Genomic DNA, 22933 nt, shown 5'->3' on the forward strand with positions numbered 1-22933 from the left:
TATTCAGTATCATATTTTTTATGAAGTGTTGTGAAATTTCGTTCTACGTTGCATTTTTTCCCAACAGTAACTGTTGAACCACAAATTAAACAAATACATTTGTTCTTAAAATAAATAAAATTGTATTCTCTTCCCATTCTTCGTAGTTGTATACAAGTTGTTTCTTTATCTCTGGTTCCTGTGCAGACATGATTAGGGTAACTATAAAATAATTGCTTATATATAGTAATGACTAATGTAGTGATATATAGAAACACATATTTTTATACTTGGATGAAACCACTTGTTACCTCATGCACAACTTTCGATAAATAAAAGTTCTGTATATACACGGATTACAAAATAACTCAACGAACCTATCTTGCTGCCCTCTCGGTAGCAACTGGCCAGCGTTAACGCATAGCCATTATAAACTGAGATAAATCGACGCATCCCGAACAGCGCTTCGGGTGATGCCGTTTCCGAACGAAAATATTCCTGGTCAGTGGCGTAATAATTTAACAAAACCGAAAAACTTTACAAATAATCGACCAAATTAATACCTATAATTAATGTTTTTTCTTTTTATACATTAAAATTAAAGAAATGGCTGAGCAGTTGTGGCCGTTAATCGTGGTATTGTATTTTATAGGCAAATAAATTTTAGACATCTCATGCCTGAGTTGATAAACTGAGCCACATCAAAAGTTGCCGCGAGCTACGTGTTGCGCACCCTTGTCCTACAGTGGCAGGTGACAGTAAAAAAAAAAAAAAAAACTATTTTTAAGCTAAAAACAGTGAGTGTTATTAATACTACTATTAATAATTCTGCTGTATACTTGATTATATAAAATAATTTTTACGTTTATTCTGACGCTGACATTGTCGTAGCTTCTGCTTGTTTTCCTGACTTTTAGGTGAGTTTACACAGTGACCTATTTAATCTTCATATAAAAAAAAAGAAGTTTCTTGAAATGGTCTGTTCAGGAAAAAAATATTAGTTACGCGTGATCCGTAACTTTCGTTAGTACTCTCAGGGTAATGTGTGTGTGTACTTTATATATGGGTATGTATGAGACCATATACTCATTTATGAAGCAGTTATTCTTTTAAGTCGGTTTTAATTATGTTTATTAAACAAGCTGCACTAATTCCACGTTGCATTAATATTAAATCTGAAAGCTGCTTCTAAAATAATGTGAAGTACGCGTCAAGCTGAAAAAGAATGTATTCTTTCATATATCATGCAAAAAAATGTTTACCGTTTAATTCAAAATCTTTCACATTCATAAATACGTGTACGTGTATACTTCGTAAATACATGTACACATATATATATATATATATTTCTTTCTGTTTTTCATTTAAAACACTTTAGAAATGCATTTTTGACGCTAGCTTTAATATTGTTATATAACATTTTTAATAATAATTAAAAATAATAATTACATATTAACAATCTTTTTTATTATATATATATATATATATATATATATATATATATATATATATATATATATATATATATATATATATATATTAGCAATCATTTCATCCTGGATTAGCCGGTTAAAATTAAATTTAACCGTTTTTTAACAGACAAAGAAAAAACGAAATTAATTTTTAAGTTTCCTTTAATAATTGTTAAAAATCTTTAATTTTTTATATAAGTTACGATGAACCTATCGTCGAAAACGCGCTTTTACTAATTGGTAGAATTTAGAGCTATTGTGGACTGTATTTTTGATGTGATGGTAGATGATGAAATGAAGCAACGCTATGTTCTTCTTGAATCGTTATATTTAATTTCTTGTCACCCTTGACATTTTGATTGAATTACAATAGTTGCATTAAACTTAAGAATGTATGGCACTTTAGTGATAGTTGAACTTGAACATTATCAAGAAACTATGAGTCCCCTTAAACTGAAATAAAAACACGACCGTACTGTACGGGATTCTTACATAGAATATAACTAACACTAATTGTCCATCCGGACGAAATGAAAAATGCAATCGCATTGGGTGGGATTCTAACGTAGAATACTAGTACGGCTTCACTTTCCTGTTAGCGCGAGCACCCACTAGATCGCAGCACCGGACGAGACGTGGAACGGAACACACCGCCCACCAATTATAATTAATTACTTTAATTATAATTTCTAGATACATTACATGAAATGAAACTTAATATACAAGCAAAGAGTATTACATAAAATAATTACGCTAATGCCTGAGAAATAAGGGTCAGGTAAGGAAGCTAAAGGAGCGAAAATTAAAAAATGTCCAGGAAGAAGTGAAGTAGGATCAGATATATACCGCCCACCATGACGAATAGGAATTGGCAACGTGGAATTGATTTCTTGCGGAGAAAGATCTGACATACGATTATTGTTATTTTTTAAACTATAAATGAAGCGACGACAATGTGAAAATATGTTTAATGTTCTTGTGAACGAAGAAAATAGTTTTGAAAGTTCTACACATTAGTTTTGCTAGACTTCTTCTCTTCCTTGAGCGAATCTGGCGGAATAATAGAAATGATAGGCGAATTGGATGGCCAGCCGTTCTCCTCTTGCTTATGAAAAAACATACCATTCCACCAGAGTTGTGACGAGGTTAATGCATCCGGCATGCAACCACGTGACAGGATGTCTGCGGAGTTATCCCTTGAACGAATGTGCTTCCATAAGCATTCCTTAGTTAGCTCTTGAATTTCGCAAACTCTATTGGCAACGAATACCTTCCATCGGTTAGGAAGCGATGACAACCAGTAAAGTACCACTTGAGAATCCGACCAAAAGTGGATTGAATGAAATCTCATACCTAACATACACTTAACCTTATTGAATAAACGAGACAAAAGAAGAGCGGCGTTCAACTCAAGCCTTGTTTGACTGGAGCAACTCTAGATTTTTAATACAATAAGTGGGTTTCAATTTGTTCATTGCTATCAACAGATCTGATGAAAAGGCAAGTACCATATGCGCTACTACTTGCATCACAAAAACCATGTAATTGATAATTCTTCCTAAAACTAGTTTTAACTAATCTAAGAATCTTAAAATTACTTGAAGATTTGAGTTGAGAGTATACAGAAAATTTCATTTTTCTGCTAACGGAGCGGGAAGAACTTCATCCCATTGAAGAATAGCACACCATAACTCTTGGATGAACACTTTAAATGGAACGATTGTAGGAGCAAGTTGACCCAAAAAATCGAACAATGAAGAAATAATTGATAAAACAGAACGTTTAGTGTAAGAAGTGTTATTATCTTTTGGTTTGATTTGATAAATGAAATCATCACCTTGAGGATTCCAAAATAATCCAAGTGTCTTGATATTTTCATCTTTGTCTAATTTGATGAAGGAATCAGAATCATCGAACATACCAGGCACATTTGAATGACATTGATGCAGCGAAAGTCCGTATTTATTAAGCGATAACGAAATATCATTGTGTTATTCTTTTAACTGATCGATATTGTCACAACCAGTGAGCAAATCATCGACATAAAAATCTTGCTTTATTGATCGGCAAGCTTGAGAAAAGGAGGCTTCATTTTGATTAGAAATTTCAATCAAACATCTTGTAGCTAGAAAACTTGAAGGTGTAAACCATAAGTAACTGTTTGTAAGTTGTATGGCATGATTGATAAGTTATTATTATTGTACCAGAGGATTCTTTGCAATGGAAAATCTCGAGGATTGATGCGAATTTGTCGATACATCTTTGGAATATCGCCTGATAGCAAGTAGCTGTGAGTTGTAAAACGAATTATAATCGAAAATAAATCCTGTTGCACTACTGGACCTGTAGCAAGAATTGAATTGAGTTATAGGCCGTTTGATATTTTTGCACTACCGTCAAATACTACTCTGGTTTTGGTAGTGGTGGAAGATTCACGAAATACTGCGTGGCGGGGCAAATAAAAGTTTCAGATGGAGCCTTACACTGAGATCAATCAACAGGTTGGATGTGATCTAATTCTTGATATTCTTTCATGAAATGGAAGTAATCTTCCTTAAGTTTATCGTTTTTCTGAAATCTACGATGTAACAAATTGAAACGATGCCTTGCATTCTCAGACGAATCTACTAAAGAGCAGTTTTCCTTACGAGAAAGAGATGCAACAAATCTGCCTTTTTTTCATCACGAAAGGTATTTTCCACGAAATGTTTTTCGCAGAAAGATTTTATGAAATACTTCTCTAAAAATATTCATATATAGGTTAAGCTTAACAAGTTTGCTCAAACCAAGTTTTCTCTAAATCTAACATTCTCTTCAATGAAGGCTAAAATAAGTAAAAGAAAATTTTCAAAAAGAATTATCTGAATTTTAAGTCCGGGTTCTATAATCTAAAAAAAAATTGTAGACATTCCTTGATAGCTTTACATACGGTGTACGATTCCAAAAAAAATTGAAAAATATTTAAAAAAATTGGAGGTAGAGCAAAAGAACAAAATACATATATTTTTATTTTAAGAGGTGGGGGTTGATTTTTTGAAAATTCTTTTTTGGGATTATTGTACTTTAGGTAACAAAATATTTCTGGATTATTTATATATGCGTCGCAGGTAACAAACTTTAATAAAGTTTATTCTAAAATGACTCTGAAGAAAACCGAAATTAGTTTTTTCGCGATATTCCCCCTAAACGAATTTTGAAAAAAAAAAGATTGATTATGATCATTCACACACATATATAGAATAGCATGAGCTAAATTTGAAGAAAAACGGTTTGGTCAGTCCTGAGATATAAGTTCAAAAGTAGCCTGACACACATATACATTTTTTCTTGTTTTCTTGGTTTAGATGAACTAGTTGGACTCCAAAAGTAAAAGGTTGCAAAAAAACCCGATACACCATATTTGACACGATCACCATACTTTTCCCTTTAGTATAGCTAGCTATTCTACATATATTCGCCAGGAAAGTAAAACGGATACATGAACAATTATAAAAACATTAATAAAACATATTTGTGTTATTAAAAGAAAAGTAAATAAATTTTACACTTTAATGATAAGAGTCGTTCATAAATACGTAATAAAGGCTAACTGGTAACAAACTAACCTTATGTCTTCTTATTCAATCTATCAAGTCTTAGAAATTAGTAATTTTTTTTTAGTTTTTTAAAACACCATTTCTAAGTTAAATAGCTATTACTTTAAACATAGTTCATAACTAAGAAAACCGTTAGTTTAAAATTTGACGAGGAAAACGGGAAAAGTATTGTTTTCTCCAGAAGTAACAGGTTTATGCCACATTACCGATACACCTACAAGTTTTGATAGTAAATGAAATTGTAACGTATGAAAAATGATAATAAATTAACTATCTAATATTTAGCTAAGACTAATAGAGAGTATTTAAAACATTGTTTAGCGTTTCACACGAACATAAATTCAAGGTATGTTATTCAAAAAATGTTTACGGATTGTGTAATTAAAAAAAAATATTTTCCTTTAATTTACTTCAGTCTTCTAAAAAAATTGTAAAAAATAAAATGAAATGTCATAACAGACAAGCGATTGAAAAATAAAATAAAACCTCTCTCGAATTTTTGTCGTTATTGTGAAGCGAATTATTAAGCTTCAAACTTATCCGTACACCTATTTTTGAAACGAGTTATATCTTATAATCTTAGATTCAACAAAAATAAAACCGTTTACAAATTTCACAATAAAAAAAGATTGTTCTATGCCATTAGGAACTTATTTGACCACTGTTATAATAATTGTGTCCGTTGTTCTTCGTAGGCTCATATTTATCCGTACGTTCACATGTATGAACGGGTATATATGAAGTCTTAAACGGTTTAGTTAATTCACAAAAATCTTTGAAAATATGTTTAATTCTTCACTTCCTACACAGATTTTTATTTTATAAGAAAATGAACATTACTTTATTTTCTTCTACATCATGCCTATAGGGTTTTTTGGTAGAGAAATTAAATTTTGAGATTTCCATTTTTAAAAAAAAGATATTATGAAATAAACTATTTTATCTGAAATGAAAGAATCTAATTCATTCAACCGATTTTGATAATAAATTGCACTTTTTAAAACCGATCGATTAATTAAAAATCTATTTAATTAATAAATAAATGATGTTAAGCGTTTAAGTGGAAAAGATTTAATATTTTTAATGATTATTTTCCCACATAATCTTGAAGACCAACCCAGAATCTTCTGGGTGAAAAGGCTACCACTCCGCCAAGGATTTCAGTATACCGGTCATGCACGTAGTATGGGTTATGAAGATTACGAAACATTCGGGGTTTTAAATTCGGTTTAAGCTATTTTTTAATATTTTTTACTCTCATTCACCTCCCCTCTTTTTCATGTGACATGCAACGGTTTCAACCCAAAATTTGTACCGAAAGTTTGGAGAAATTCTCAGTCAATACAGTCTCACTACACTTAATTGCATCTGAATCCTGAAATGTTTTATTCAATGTTTTTCATGATTTCCTCTTTACCATTGTTTTATTTTACTTTCGGAGGACCACTATTTACAGGTAACAGGAGTACCTCTTTGGTTATCTTGGGATAACCAAAAGGGAACTTTCTTGACAGTGGTGAATAAAGAACTGGAACGTCCCTCGGAACTTTATGCATACTCTGCATCTGTGCCCGTGTATATAAATATGGGTACAGATGCAGACTACATATATATATATATATATATATATATATATATATATATTTATGTGTGTGTGTGTGTGTGAGCGCGCGCAGGCATTCGGGCAGAATCTGTTTGGCCGATTTATATGAATAATTTTTTGAGAAACCAAGAATAATACTAGTTAAATAAATGTTTATTTTTATTTTTGTTGCGAACTTAAGTTCTTAAGTTTCGCAAAATAGTGGTTGGTGCCTATCGTGCAAAAGTTGTTTTTAGTATTCAGCTTGTTATGTTAGTAGAATACTTAAGAGTTGTCTGAAACTAAATAATCTTGTAGTTTAGTTTACGGATACTCTCCCTATACCCTGATGTATTCATAGACAATATCCCTTTTATTTTGGAGTACACAATTCATATTGTACATATAAGTAGTCAGTTCTCTTATATCCTCGGTACGCACCAGACAGAAAGCTAAAATTAGCAGATATATATAATGCGCTCGACTGAAGTTGAAAAATAAATATTCTTAAACGGGAACAAAACCGTATCGTTCCAAAATTAGTATTTTGAAATAATATTTTATTATTTCACATTTCAGTTAATATTTTTATACAGGCTTATAAATCTCAATACTAAATAAATAATGATTTCTCTTTATTAAATGTACAGTATTATTTATTTGCAATAGTAGACCCATTTAAATGCATTTACAGTAGAGAGGAGTAAAAATTATTATTTTTTTTTCAAGACGGATATATCTTTTGAATTCAGGAAATTTAAAATATTTTTTAAAATGTACTCTAATTTGCTATGTTTTTGTTTACTACGGTCGGCAATGATACTAATTTAACTTTTGCAGTGACAAACCGAGTTGAATTTTATTATAAAAATTAAAAAAGAAAATTATATCAAAATGTTTTTAGTCGTCTTGTGACCATCTTCAGCGACCGGTACTATTGTTCTTACTCTGCCTCAGCTGATGTTACTCCAAGCGGTTTTTCTTAATTAGGCATACACGTATTTAGAAAACGATAGATAAGCGTGCTGGATTTGAATCGTGTCAGTTTATTTAGTAAACTTTTTTTTTTTGTATTTTTATATATTTCATAACGTTTGAGTATTAAATAAAACGGTTCTTTTTTGTCTATATATCAAAGTAGTTGCCAATTTTTTTTTGTGATTTGTGTCTTTAGGATAGTTGCAAATGTGGACTCTACATTACTTTGGAGGGCTTTTAAGTTTTCATCGTCCCTTTGTTTCAAGTTTGACCGATGTAGAACATCGTACAATTGGAACAGTTTAGTTTACATATTTCAGAGGAATCGAGTTTATTTGGACATTATGTTCTGTAAGTATTGATATTTTTGATTTCGCTTGTTGTTCTGAAGGTTAGAACGTATCCTGATTTAAAAATTTGAAGTTACTTTCTCTCGAGTCTTTTTATGTATGTTAATATGATGCATTTTATCGTCTTATTTCTTATTTATCTTTGAATTTTGATTTTAAGTTTTTGTTACACTTTAGTAAGGTATCACGGAATCTGGAAAATAAGATTTTTAAAATCCTGTCTAATTCGAAAAATATTGCGATAGATGTAGGATTAATATATATATATATATATATATATATATATATATATATACTTATGATCGAATGTGAGTAGATGTTTGTTAATAGATTTGGAAATATTAATCTGCTTTAATATAACGTACTTCCAATAAGTTCGAAAAAAGAGAAAAAAAAACAGTAGTTGGCAGCCAACCAGATTGATTTTATGAATAAATATATTTGTGTCGTTAAAATTTTACCTACGATAGAAAAAAGGTTTCTTCTGTAATACACGTACAGTAGAAGCTTAGAGATTCAATTAATCTGTAAATTATTACTTTATCAATATTTTAATTCCTTAACTACGTCGAGCTTTGAAGCACTGATAACTGAAACAAAAGTGTATTCTATCATTATCACGAACACTGTTACATTTCTGGAAAGATATTTCTAAAAAATTTCGATCCTAAAAATATAACGATAACTCATCACATTTTTTTTTTTTTTTGTAAATTAAAAGAGCAAAAATTTCTGTTATTTATTGTTTTTACTTATAAGAATATTATTATCATATAGTATAGTTTTATCTACAATACTATCTAAAAGTAGATAGATGTTTTAGTTACGATAATACGGTATTTTTTTTCAATTATCTCTTGTACACTGATCAAATTCCTTCCGACTACATGAAGCTCGGTCTCGTGCGATATACAAAATGTAATTTTATGACTAACCGAAACATATAAAATACGGTTTAAGAATTTTGTTTTTTACTTACTATTGGATTTATTGTATCGTTGATTTTTCAATCGGTAATAGTTTAGTACCGTATTATTTAAATTGATTTTGAAATTCATTTGCGTAAAATGATAACATAATTTTATTTCTTTTAGCGACAATTCGTTAAGTAAAAGGACTCGTTACCTTAATCTGTACCAAGAAAGAAATAACAATTTAATTTCATAATAACGGAGAATTGTACGTTAAATTTTGTAGGATACAGAATGCCTGCGAAGTTTGAACCGGTATTTTTATTACCTAAGCTACGCTTAATGAAATAGAACAGTTCACGGTGAAACTAGGTTATTTGACTGTACCGATTGATGTACAGCTTCCCGATGTTCTACTTAACCTAACGTTAGTCATTTTCTGCAAGTCGATAACAATACGTGGGGTAGTTTTTAAAGTAACAAGTAAAATTCATCGATAATAAAACTCTGGTCCATCAGATATCAATCTGGAAAGGAAATTTCGATCCCTTGACTTTATTTAAAATTAACAAACTGCTGCGTGGAAAAAATGGAAAGTCTTAAGATAAGATACAAAACCTACCGACGCCGAATACGTGTGAACGATGTTCTCGACCGCTGTTCACTAAATAGTAGTTTTTGTAACTGTATTAGTTGTGACCGATTGTTGTAACCGATTAGTTATAAATATCTACGAAATAAAAAATAAAAATTCATTTTTTTTTCTGAGTTTTTAAATCGCTAGAAACAATATACTATAATTTGTAATTTTTTTTTAGAAGATATTAGTTTTAAATATGGGAAATAAATTTACGCTAAGAAAATCATTTACAAAGCTTTTACAAAATTATTTAAAATAGGTTTTAAATTATTATTTTTAAATAAAAAACAGTTCGATTTTTGGTTTTGTTGTAAGTACAGTTTACTAGCGTTCTCCGTCGCGGCTCCGCCCGCGCTATATGCCTGTATAACTTTAAAAATCTTAAAATGGTTTTTTAATAATTTTATTTGGCCTGATGTTCTCGGAGTTATCACTATTCACAACTTACCGGATAAAATAAAATATTTAATTAAACGATATGTTCCCAAAATCAAATTTTTAATGAAATCAGAAGGATATTGAAGTTATTCGAGATTATTTTTATCCCGGCACATCCCAACCACCGTAAGAGAAGACGCCCACCTTGTGACGATTCCGGTCATCACCCCCCCCCCACACCGTTTCGTGCCATGATGGGCTTTAACGGGAGTCGTCTTATAGACCATCAACTGATTACACATCACAGCAATAAGCCAGGCCTCGGTTGGAATGCCACCATTGTAAATGCCTCGGTAGATGTTTACATCGGTGATTTTTTAACTCAGATTTTGCCTTCGCTGCAGGCCTCATCCGGACATCTTGAATGTCCTATATCGTTGCTCTCCGAACTAGCTAACCGAGTTCGCGGAAGCAGAAACCCCGCCCCTAGTTCTACATTTTACAAAGCCAATCTGTAAATGTCGCTTGGATCGAGGCAATAGAAAAACAACATACCACCAGTAACGTTGCTAGCAATAACAGAGTTATTCCTAGCCCCTTAGTGAACTCATTTTAGTTCATACCCCAGACTTAGGTCAAGTTACGGACTCCGGTCTGGTCCACTAGGGAGAGGCGGACAGACCTTCTACGCCACTCAGCTCCATCGCAAGTTCCGCGTGACATTTACATTCTTTCAACCATCGTTGAGATGCCGCTACACTCTTACGGCTGCATGGGATCCATGCCCTCGGCAGTGCAGTCGCCATCCCGCCGACAGTGTCGTATGCTTATTTAAAACTGCCCTCATCAAAACGGCGCTACACCTCATGGCTGCATGGTAACCCATGCCCTCGGCAGTGCAGTCGCCGTTCCGCCGAAAGCTAAACAGTCAAAAATAATCACCACAAATTCTATCTAACAACGGCTCGATGCCAATACGCCTACCTCTGGCCAATCAACTGTCCAGGCGGTCCCTAGCCACCCGGGGTTCTATTCTACTTACACTCCCTGTGTAGTCCTGCTGAGTATGAGGAAACGGAGGAAGCCAGCCACAATAGTCCATTCTCTGCGAGTGTTCCGATTGACTCGCAGATCAAGAAAGGATTTACTCTCTCTATTTCCCTGACAATTCTGGTACGTTCATCTTCGTACCGGGGACAGACATAGACGACATGGTCTGGAGTGTCGTCGACTCTACAGTTAGGGCACAAGCCCGACTCAACCAAACCAAATCTAGCTAAACTATCTCTAAACGCACCATGTTCTGAGAGGAAATGTGTTGAGTACCGTTGGGAGAACCCCAGATAGTTGCTCGCAACTCCCTAACATTTGGAAATACACCATGCGTGTATCGACCAGTAGAAGAATCGTTCCATCTAACCTGTCAAGAGTCAAAACCTTGGTGTATTATTTCTCGCAAACGCCAAGAAGTGAGAAGGCCTGCCTTCTTGGAAATATACCTCTCGCTACGTTCAGTGGCTAGAATATCGATTGGTTTTATGCCGGCAATTGCAGAAACTGCCTCTTTCGAGACAGTTCTGTAACCACCGACAACAGCTAGCAGCACAAGACGCTGGGCTTGCAATAATATGTCCCTATAGCACTGTAATTGCAAACGATGAGCCCAGACGGGCGCAGCGTACAACATTATGACCTCACAGACACCTTTGTAAAGAATTCGCATGGCAGTAATTCAACCCCCAATCGGGATAGATGACTCTACGAACACCAAAGAAGGCATCAATTGCCTTCCTTGCAACAAACTGAAGGGTTCCTTGAATTGAAGTCTCTCATCAAGGATGACACTCAGATATTTCTGAACGGTAACATACCTAATCGGGTGGCCCTCCATCACAACATGCGGGTGGCGTGTCGCAGCTAGACGGCCTTTGAGAAATATCATAGTGGTTTTCTCCGCACTGAAAACCATATTATGCTGAAGACTCCACAACCTTAGAACCCTACATGCCTGTGTCACCCTGAGCTCTATCTCGGCACGCGAGTTGTCCTCAACCAGCTGCAACCCATTGTCGGCATAAGCCACGATACGGCAGACGCTGGGCATCCGCAATCGCATTAGAGAGTCGAACTCGACGACCCAGATGAATGAATCTAGTACACTGCCCTATGGACAACCTTTTGACAGGGTCTTTTCTACTTCCGAGCCGCCATCACGAAGGACAATGGTCCTGTCTCTGAAATAGCTCGAGAGAGTCTGAATCTCATTTTACGTACAACCACGCTTCTGTAATTGAAACAAGGCAGAGGACCACCACAAGTTTTTTTGAAGGCCCCTGGTATGTCCAGAAAAACGCCGAATACGTACTTGCACTCGCTGGCCGAAGCCAAATCGAACACCCTAAGAATAGCGTCCTCTGTGCCCTTGCCGGGGCTGAAACCATACTGGTCGTCCCTCAGCATACGATTGGAAGTCAGCCTGCTATTAATGCGAAGGTACCGAACCTTATCGAAAACTTTACCTACCACAGGCAAGCACGTCAGAGGTCGGTAAGAAGAGCTCACGGTGGGATCCTTGTCGCCACCTTTGAAGACCAATTTCAGTTCACCACGTTTCCAACACGCTGGGAAATGTCCAGCAGACAGCAATCTATTGAATACTCTAGTCAAGGGGCTAAGAATCACCAGTAATGTGCGAACAAGGAGTTCCAACGTGATACAATCATATCCTGTGGTTTTATTTCTAGCCAGGCTACAGATTACTTGGCGGACCTCCCCCTCAGTAATCTCAGAAGACAAATTTTCAGAGCGAAAACCTACGACTACCGTTCGAACACGTTGATAATACCAGTTTTCACCTACCTCGGTATCATCCGGAAGTAGATCGTCCATCAGAAGAGTGAGGACACGATTTTTTTCAATCACAACATCATCCTGGGTCGAGAGAGCCGACAGAAGAATGTCTTTTTTCTCCTTGTGTCCCAGTATTCTATAAACGACACCAGATGGGTCTTTATTTCCTTGCCCTTGTACAAAAGAGCGGAATTACGCTTTGAAGACCTAACATTATGAAAATACTCAGTTCTTTTTCGACGATAGTCCGCAAGCAGAGCTGCACGCCGCTCAGGGTCGCCCTCACGTTGTGCGGCTCTCCTGAGCCGGCACACAGTCCGCTTCATCGCGGTCAAGTCCGGAGTCCATCATCCAGCTACTCTTTCTCGACTCGTACCTCTGGAGATCGACTGGTCAGCGATTTCAATTACCGCATAAGAGAAATTATCTGCTATGGGACATCATCCAAACTTCGAGTGAAAACTCGAATTTTGGCCGGAAGTATATTCGAAAACCTAGGACAATCCGCTCGCCTGTGCAGGAAGCGCCGCTGTTGAACAAGGACGTACCCCCTATAAACATCGCGCAGCCCGCTTACCAAATCAAAAACTATTAGACTATGATCACTCTTGCAATCATCAACTACTGACCAATTCTGACTCCTACTAGGGATGAGTTTGCTTAGCATTTCTCCAACCACCACCTCATTCGGTCACCGTAAAGCATACGACTGTCTGTGCCACAAACGGCTACTGAGCCTAGAAACAGTTTAGCGACCAATATCCTAAATAACTCCTAGAGCTACCTAACAGCGTGAGCGGACTAAGCGCGGTGCTATGCACCACCGGCTTACGTGTCCCAACCGTTCACTTGTTATATATTTAAAATGGGTAGCCCCGTCAACTACCATATATATATATGTGATCCATAAATAAAAATTAATTTTGTCTGGACAGCAATTTGCTGCTACACGTAGATCGCTGAATGCCAGCGATTACCTGCCCCCCATATTAAAGAGCTTGGAGCCTTAATTGGCTGGTGGTCAACCATTTATATCTCCAGGTTAGCTTCCCATAGCAGTGCGGTAGAAGTCTTTTCCCCTTAGGTAAACTACTGAAGTCGGTTGGACAAAGCAACCGCATCAAGGAACTCCCACACGGTCCAACCATGTGGCTTTGGCCACACTGACTCGCCGCTTGTGAGTGGCCAATTTCCCCCTAGATCTCTAAGTTCCAGTGTGGCCCAGTCTCTGCCCTCCCCCCCCACAAGAGCAGGGCAGTCAAACATCAGGTGTTAATTTGACTGGACCTCCCATAGACGCACAGCTCATCATCTGCCAGACGGAACAGAAAGAGATATTGTTTAAATTAACATGGTTGGTGAGAACCTGGGCACCCGTTGCCCTTAAAAACGAGGTTGAGGCGTACCATCCCCCCAGATCCTGTAAAAAGTTATAAAACGATCTTCCCTTAGTCGTTGTGTGCAATTCCAGCTGCCATGAATCCATCGCAAAGCTCTGCAGTCTCTTCCGCAGGCGGGAGATGGGCAACTGAACGAAATTTAGATCAGGTACATTATGATCGCCTTTCCGCTCTGGTACTGGCCCGGCTCGAAACCGCATTCCAAATACCTCGGCCTCCCGACCTCTTCGCATTTTCCACATGACTGCCTGAACTTTCACCATTAAATCTATTGGGAGAGCCTTTCCCAATTCGGTGGTAGCCTCGTAGGAGGTTGTTTTAAAAACACCAGTGCACACAATTAAGGCTCTGCGCTGGGCACTCCTTAAATTTTAAACAAGTGCTGTATTCAAATCGGACCTATGCGCCCAAAGGGCGCCGGGTAAAGGGTCATGCTTTCAAAGACAACTCGGTACATCATGTACATTTGACCGCCCGACAACCCATATTTTTTCCGAGCAAACCTGCTACGTTTGTGCATCACAGAGACGGCGTCCGCCGCTACTTGCCTAATGTGGATGCTATACAGCAACTTCTCGTCAAACAAAACACTTAGGTACTCATAATCTCTAACTCGGCTGATTACACAGCCTTTATACCTAATGTGGCGGTTCCGACTGTACGATAATTTGTCTGCACCCAGGAGAAGCATGTACTTTATTGTATGTGATGTACTGTAATTTTGAATGTACATCCAGCCCTCTGCAGTTGACAAAACCGCCTGCTCTCGATCTTCTAGCTGCCGTCATGAGTTACCAAGAACTAATAGGAAACAGTTATCGGCAAAGCCTGGGCTGTGACCCCTTCTGGGAATTTCAATTCCAGAAATCCGTGAAAGTCGTGAAAGTTCCACAGCAAGGTAACGAGAACGGAACCCTGCGGGCTTTCCCTGGTGACAGATTTTTCCACACCTAAGGTTGCATTTTAAACACAGCCATATGGGTAGACAAGTAGTCACGTACTACGGCCTGCAAGGCTACGGTAACATTGCGGCATTCCAACTCATAGAGGAGAGAACTCCAACACAAGGAAGGAAATGCTGCCTCTATGTCAATAAAAATTGCCAAAACATATTTACAGTAGGTGCTTTTCAAGCAGATCAAACTCAATATTGAGCCATTGACATTGTTTATTAACAGAAAAACATAAACAAAATTCCTGAAGCACAAGATGTACTCATACACTCATCCCATGAGACAACTTCGACCTAATGGAAGGGCATGTAGGCAGTCCTTTTGCTTCGCCATAGATACTTATGAAGGAATTCATTAGCACGGATCTAGAGAATATTCTGCTGGTACATACTACCCCTCCATGGTCCTGGACCAGACCTAACACCAGCACTGAACTTCCAGAACCACTAATAAAGCAAGAGAACACTGAATTATTAAGACAAATCTCTATAGAAATGATAAAATCAAAATTTAAAGATTTTCTTCATGTTTACTTTGATGACTCATCTAGGGCTGATAATTGTCTCTCAGACTCCGTGGTCTACATTCCAGACCTAAATATGCAATATCTGGTCCCTTTTTTGTCTTCATCTAGTCTTGAAACTGAATTAATGGCTATACTCGTGGTGCTGCATGTATGCTGTTATCTGCTTCAGGTGACATATGCACTTTGACAGACTCGAAAACATCCCTATATGCAATCTCTAACTATAAGCCTTCACCTTTTTTCTGCTATATTAAAGAAATACATGACCTGCTTTACAAAACAAATGAAAACATAAGCTTCCAGTGGATTCCTGGACACTATGGTGTAGCAGGCAATGAAGTGGCAGATAAATTGGCTGCGATCACATGAAGCCTAGAACCTATGTCAGAGAATATGGAAGTAATCACCACAAGTTTGAACCAAAACAGAGGAATTTTCAAAAACTTTGGGTGGAAAGGTGGAAATCCTCCTTTAACGGCAGAACACTCTGTAACATACAGAAAGAACCAAACAATGGTTTACAAAGGAATAACAAGAAAAGTGCAGACATTCACAGCCAGAGTCAGAACCAGCCATACATTTACACAACAATATTTATACAGGTTTCATCTGACTGAATCTCCAATATGTGGAAGAAGTGTTGATGTTGTGGAAACAATTAAACATATAATTTTCAAATGTAGTTACAGCAAGGATAACCAAGTGAAATGAGAGCTGATTGAATGTCTGAAGGCCTTGGATCAAACTGGAACATGGACTGACATTATTTTAAGGTGCAAGAATTTTTTATAAATGGCTGCGAAATTGTACGAGATGCACTGTGCTGTTGATGTCGGATGATGTTGGATGCACGTAGCAAGAAGTAAGTAATCAAGTTAAGCAGGTTGTGGTAAATGCAATCATAGTAACATACAGATTGAGGAGAATTGTCTTCAGACAGCTTTGGGATGGTCTATAAGTGAATCATCAAGAGCATGATATCCTTACATGGTTGTAATATGTTAATGGTGGTAGGATCAGAACAGAATTCTTATTCAGAATTTACAATGCCTGGCCAACAGTCCTACTTGAATCACTGATGTACTTATAATATACTCCTATGAGACTACTACCATACTGGAAAAGCCTTTCCCATCAATCTGGTTTTAAAAATTACCATATCTGAAATCAAGGTGTTTGTTTTCATTAGAAAATCTAATGGGGTAATTTTATCACAAAAGATACAAGGAACCTGTACTACTCCAACTTGTAGATTATCTGAGGGAATCAACAATAAGATTTTGTCAGTACTTGCATTTATAAAATAATGTGTAAGTCACAGCATACTCATGTGATTTTTAATTTATAATAATATAAATATTAAAAATATGTTTGAGGCAATTGGGAACAAATAAAACAAAAACTTTTAATTTGTATAAATAAACCCACCATCTCTAAAATGGATTTTTCCATTTACACTCAAATGTAAATAAAGTTTTTCTTCATGATTCCTGGAACCCATTCTTAGAAATCTATTTCAACTACTTCATTTCATCAGCAATGGCATCACTGACATTCTCGTGTCACTTTCCTTAGAGATTATACAGTTTCAAGAAAATAAAATTCAGGTTATGTGAGTGGGAATATTATTTAGGACGCTTCAGAGAAAGCTCATTTTGATGCAAAATAACCAAATTTTTTGGTTTAATTTTTCAGTGTGTTTCCCTGTGATCACTTCCTGCAGAAAGAAGAATACTCGTATCAATGTACATTTTCTTGTTTACTGCTTGACCTTCCAGAATGATTTTATAGTAGACAGTACCCTGATGAATAAAAAAATGTAACATAACTTCTTACTTTGTTCAAAATGATATTGATTTTTATTTTAATAACTGACGTTTTGCATGAAAATCTTAAAAAAAATTGTATTGCCTCTTGTGATTACTTTGTTCAGATTATTTTTTATCTTGATTAGCCATTGTAATAAGGTCTCCTGCCAGTGTCATTGTGCTTCTATCTGCCAAAAACATTTTTGGATTAGAATATTGACATAAAATGCATTTCAGATCATTACAGCGAATTCTTTGGAGACCTCTTTTAAATATTCTTCTGGTGCTATTTCCTCAACAGATACTTTTTATCTGTTAATCACTCTTAAGTCTAATTTTGTTATAGTTGGATACTTGTCATCATCAAATTATCATTAATACAACCCTCACAGAACAGCTACTACTACTTATTAACTTGTGTTCATTGTCATTTTACTTCTTGCTTTTTCAAGTAACATTAATGCTTCTGATGACATTTTTTATTTTTAAACCGTATATTAAGTTTTACTTTTGTACTCTTCAAGACAGCTATTTTGAACTGTGATGATATTATATACGCATTACATAAAACACTCGGTTATTGGTGAGGAAATAAGAATACATCAGTCGTATTATAATAGCATGAACGCCACCAACTTATGAAACACTACTTCCATTCTATTTCTTATAGAAGTTGCAGATTCTAGGGACTTTTATATAATAAGGTTTATACTAATCGTCTTGAAAATAAATATGATCATTCTTTTGCTGAAATAGATTTATGTCTCTGTATTAGTATTAATTATTACTCAGATTAAATTATCTTAATACATTTTTTTTAAGTTTTCTTTTTGATCTGTTTCCTAAGCAAACAAAATCCTTCAAGTTCTCACTTAAGTATTAATTCTTTATTTTATTTTCTGAACTTCTTTTTATCAGTTAAGTTTTTCTGTTACATTTAATAATTATTTTGCTATTCATCAGTAATTATTAATGATGTTAAATTGTGGGAGATTATTTTAAATTATATTTAGATTTTAGAAATAATAGTAGCTCTGGATTTAAATGAGCCACCAGGCCTTCTTTTTTCAACACCTTTTATCAATACCATCCCATTGTCACTGTTAATAAGCAGCTGGTGTGCTCATCTCTTAGAGTTGGTTATATGAATTTATCTAATTACTGTGTTTTGGTGGTTTATATTTTGTGTAATGTTAAATATATGTATAATATTATATGAATATATATGTTTACACTTTGATAACTGCTAATTAGATTGACACTGATCATATCTTACAACATTTTTATTTTTAAAAATATATTTTTTTAAATTTGTGTCAACACATAATTTAATACTTTATGTATTATTATAATTTTTTATATATTTTTGTTAAATCAATTTCCTTTTTTTTAGCAGTTTTCAATTTAATATTGATAACAGGTTTGGTTAGTTCCTTTTACTAAGCTTATTTCATATCTACTAACTAATCCTGTAACTAACTGGGTTGATTAGAGTGAAAATCTTGTTTTGATTATTAATAATAAACTTTAAAAATATTTACTTGATGAGGATTACTCAATATAATTTACAAAAATATTATGTAGCACAGCAAATTAGCAATATATTGCACAGTATTTATTTTAGGCTTTTTCTGAGATGGTCTTTTAATATATTTATACTTATCGACAATTATACTAACTTGATTCCTTGAACTAACCTAGCATTTTTCCTATTTTTATCAATTTTATTAGACTAATATTATTAAACAATTTCCGATAATTTTTTTTTGTAATGAGCATGATGAGTAAAACTTAATATGTTTGGAGCAGTAGATTTTTCACTACAAAACCTTTGCTTTTATAGTGCCAATGTAATTTGTTTTTGCAGTAACTCTATAAAAAGTAATAATGGAAATTAATGCAGGGAAAAGATTATTTGCTCTCATTAATTAAAAATCTTTATTGATATTTTTTAAAATATGTATTTTACATGCAATGAAAGAGACTAATTATTAGAAATTGGGGTATTTTACTATCCACTTGAATTTTAACTGTGTAGTATTGATAGACAGAGATCTGAAGTTGAGGATAAGCAAAGTGCTTGTCACTGTAGATGTTGCTACTATAGATTTCATTAAACTATCAAGCTACAGTCCAGGCAGATTTAATTTAGAAGTTATCAAATTAATGTTGAATTTATAATTAGGATACTTTATTCATCTGTATCAATCGGTTAACTGACATGACTTCAAAAAAAGTCGAAGGTGATTACTGCTGTGATAAACTATTTTACATTAAGAGAGTAAATTTTTATTTTTAATAACATAAGGCACTTTTTTACTCTAATGCAATCACTTATTACAACTGAATGAAAATGTTTTAAATAGGTTAACAGAAACAAATGGCTCAATAACCTGGTCTTCAGTTAGGGCATCTAACATGATATGACTCGTCTGTTTGTAAGTAATATTTTATTATCGTTTTTTTATAAATTATGTTGGATAATATCAATAAATGACATAATTTTAAAAGCAACTGAATGATTATTGTGTATGTATTTGGTCATATAAAAGTAGAATCAATTAAAAATTAATTAAGTAATTAGACATTTGCATGATATTTACTGATTAAAATTTATTTAATAAACACATCACATAGTTATCTGCCTCTGCCCTGAAGCATGTCCCTTGTATCATGTCCTTCTAACTCCTTTATTCCCTTTATTATTTTATAAAGAAGGAATTCTTCTTTATAAGGGATTTTTCTCTATACTCAACTAAACTTCTTGATTTACTTTTAGATTATCTATAATCTTTGTTCTTTCAGCCTCCCTGTTTTGCTCCTTCTACTAATCCATTTAGCACTGTTTTATTCAATCCTTCTTCTTTCATGATATGTTTTAGCCAGTTAGCTTTCCTATTCTTAATTGTTCTGAAAAAGCTTTTCTTCTAGTTCACTCTCCTAATTACTTCATTTTTCACTTTTTCTGTTTATTTAATCTTCTCTAATCTCTACCATGCTTGTATTCAAATACATCTAGTCATTCCTCTTTCTCTTTTGCGTATTGCCAATATTTCACATCCATACTGAAGTAAGCAAAAATTTAAAAACTTCACAAGTTGCTTCTTCAACTGTGTATCTTTCTATATAATGTGCCAGTTAGATGGAAAGATACTTCTTGTTAAATATGAAAACCATCCAAAGAATAAAAATTAAAAAGCCTCTTAAATTAAATATCAAAGTGAACTGAAATAAAAGTAATCAGAGAAAAAGATAAGCAAGTATTATAAGATTAAAATTATTTTGCAAGATCAGATAATAAAAAAAAATTGAAATTTCATTTATTATTTTCCTAATAATGAAATCAAGTTGAAATCTAAGAATGAAATAAAATAATCAAGAATAACAATGTAGATGTTGTTGTAAATAAAGAACCTTTTTATCACACAAATATTTTCAATAATTATTTTTTGTAACATAGGATAAGGTTTAACAGATAACATTGGTCGACTGCAGTCAGTTGATTTACCTGAATGGCCATGGAACACAAGATGAATATCTTCTAACTACTTATTCTGAGATTTTTTAAGACATTTGGTCCATATTACTAATAACTGGGGCATGGGATCTGATAGTACTAGTGTAAAAATAATTAATTCAATCAATATTTGTATATATATAAGCCCTTAACCTTTATATTTAAATTAAGCTTAGGGAAAGACATTTTTCCAACAGTTTTTAAGGACATTCTTATATGCCCTGTTTATAAAAGAGTGATAAAATGCTGACTGAAAAACTATATAAAAAGAATTTCAAAATACCAATATGTGTATCATTAGTATCACAAGATGCCATAGAAACATTGATTTCTGACATTTTGGTGGCTATGGAGCAATATATATTGCTATTTTCTTGGATTTGACGAAGGCTTTTGTTAGTTTCACTTAGACTGCTAACAAAACTGAAGAGGGAATCAGGAATTATTTGAGTTCCTCTTCTACAGTTTCAAAGTTATTCCACTGATAGAAAACAAAAGTTAGATTAGCTAATGAAGTAAGTAAATCTTGTTGCCTACAGTTTTATATATCCCAGAGAAATTTTAAATTTTGAACATGTAATGTGTTATCTTTTGGTGATGATACTGTACTTTATGTTAGAGAAGATACTTGGGAAAGAGCTAAGTTAATTGTAAAAAAACAAAACAAAAAATGTATGAAAATCTGGTTAGATATAAATCTGTTGGTAGTCTGTTTTAATAAAATTTATTTAATTTTTTATCAAATGTGTATTTGGTCAGCCATTAGGTGATATAAAACTCAATCCTTTTATTGTAATAAAAACTGATTCAAGTCAGAACTGCAAGCAAATAATAGAATTTAGTTTATGAGTTTGGAGTAACAATCTATCAAAGGTGAGATGAGCATAAAATTAAAATTATTCCTTAAGTAAATTACGATGCAACTGCCACTTGACTGTGCGCTACATCCTTGTGGATTGCATTTGTTATGCGGCCTTGCATTGTTAATTTATATTGACCAGGAACATTCGTCAAATCCTGGGCAATGATAAAGAAGTTTTGAACCGGGTATTTTTATATCTTAGAAGTATTAGTATTTTACATACCTTTTAATAGTGTTATATGATTTTTTACTGTTATGTGTTTGATGTTTTAATTATATTTTCTTCTGTTTTCCGAGAAGGAGCCTTTTACATTCCACTCGGAATTGATTAAATTTATTTCATTTTTATTTTATATATATATAATTGTAATTAATTGTTAAGTTTTAGCTTTTTAATATTTTAGTTTTTAACACAGGTTAGTTTTTAATTTTAATATTTCAGTCTACTCGTTATCCGAGTTGGGGTCCTTTACACCCCTCTTGAACTTGTAAAAATTTTTTTAGTTTTAGTTACATTTTACGTTTTTAGTCTTATGGCTATGATACTAGTTTTAAGTCTTTTTTAAAAAGAAATTTTAGTTGTGATGTTAGTTGTAAGTCTTTGTTTATTTTTTTAGTTTTAAGGTTTTGATTTTTTTTAGCTATTTATTTATTTTTTTCTTCAGTAAAATTTAATTCTGGGGGATGATAATGCCAAGGCATTTTTCGCCCAAAGAAAAAACTATTCTACCAGTAACACTTTACTTTTATTTTCAGCCAATCAGAATGTATTAAACAGTCTTCAACCAATTCCATATAGAATATGTAAGATAATTGTGGATTAAGGTAGGTTTTATTCCATATTTGAATAATATGAAAATTTTAAAGTCTTTGCCATTATATTAAATGAATTTTATTGCTGTAGTCAGCTATAGATTATATTAATACAATACATTATTATATTAGACAGCTGCATATTAAAACTTTTCTATTGCACTTAGTTAAAAATCAAAATAAATAATTTTTGGACAAACAAAATAGATGGCTGTTCAATTGGTGGTCGAACAAAAAAAAAAAAAAAATTGGAAGAGAGTTATAATCTCACGCTAAAAGAATTTAGTTTCTTATCTGGCATGTTCTATTTGAAAACTG

The 22933-nt window shown here is 33.9% G+C and overlaps 1 long non-coding RNA gene across 1 annotated transcript in view; it reads left to right on the top strand.

The window, feature by feature from the left end:
* Nucleotides 1-22588, top strand: part of LOC142322815 (uncharacterized) — a 61082-nt gene extending 38494 nt beyond the window's left edge. The window contains exons 2-3 of the long non-coding RNA XR_012755941.1: nucleotides 19790-19861; nucleotides 22559-22588. This is a non-coding gene — a long non-coding RNA (uncharacterized LOC142322815). The remainder of the gene's footprint in view (nucleotides 1-19789; nucleotides 19862-22558) is intronic.
* The last annotated feature ends 345 nt before the right edge of the window (nucleotides 22589-22933 follow it).

The sequence above is a fragment of the Lycorma delicatula genome, chromosome 4 (assembly GCF_047948215.1).
Source record: "Lycorma delicatula isolate Av1 chromosome 4, ASM4794821v1, whole genome shotgun sequence".
Taxonomy (NCBI): Eukaryota; Metazoa; Arthropoda; class Insecta; order Hemiptera; family Fulgoridae; genus Lycorma; species Lycorma delicatula.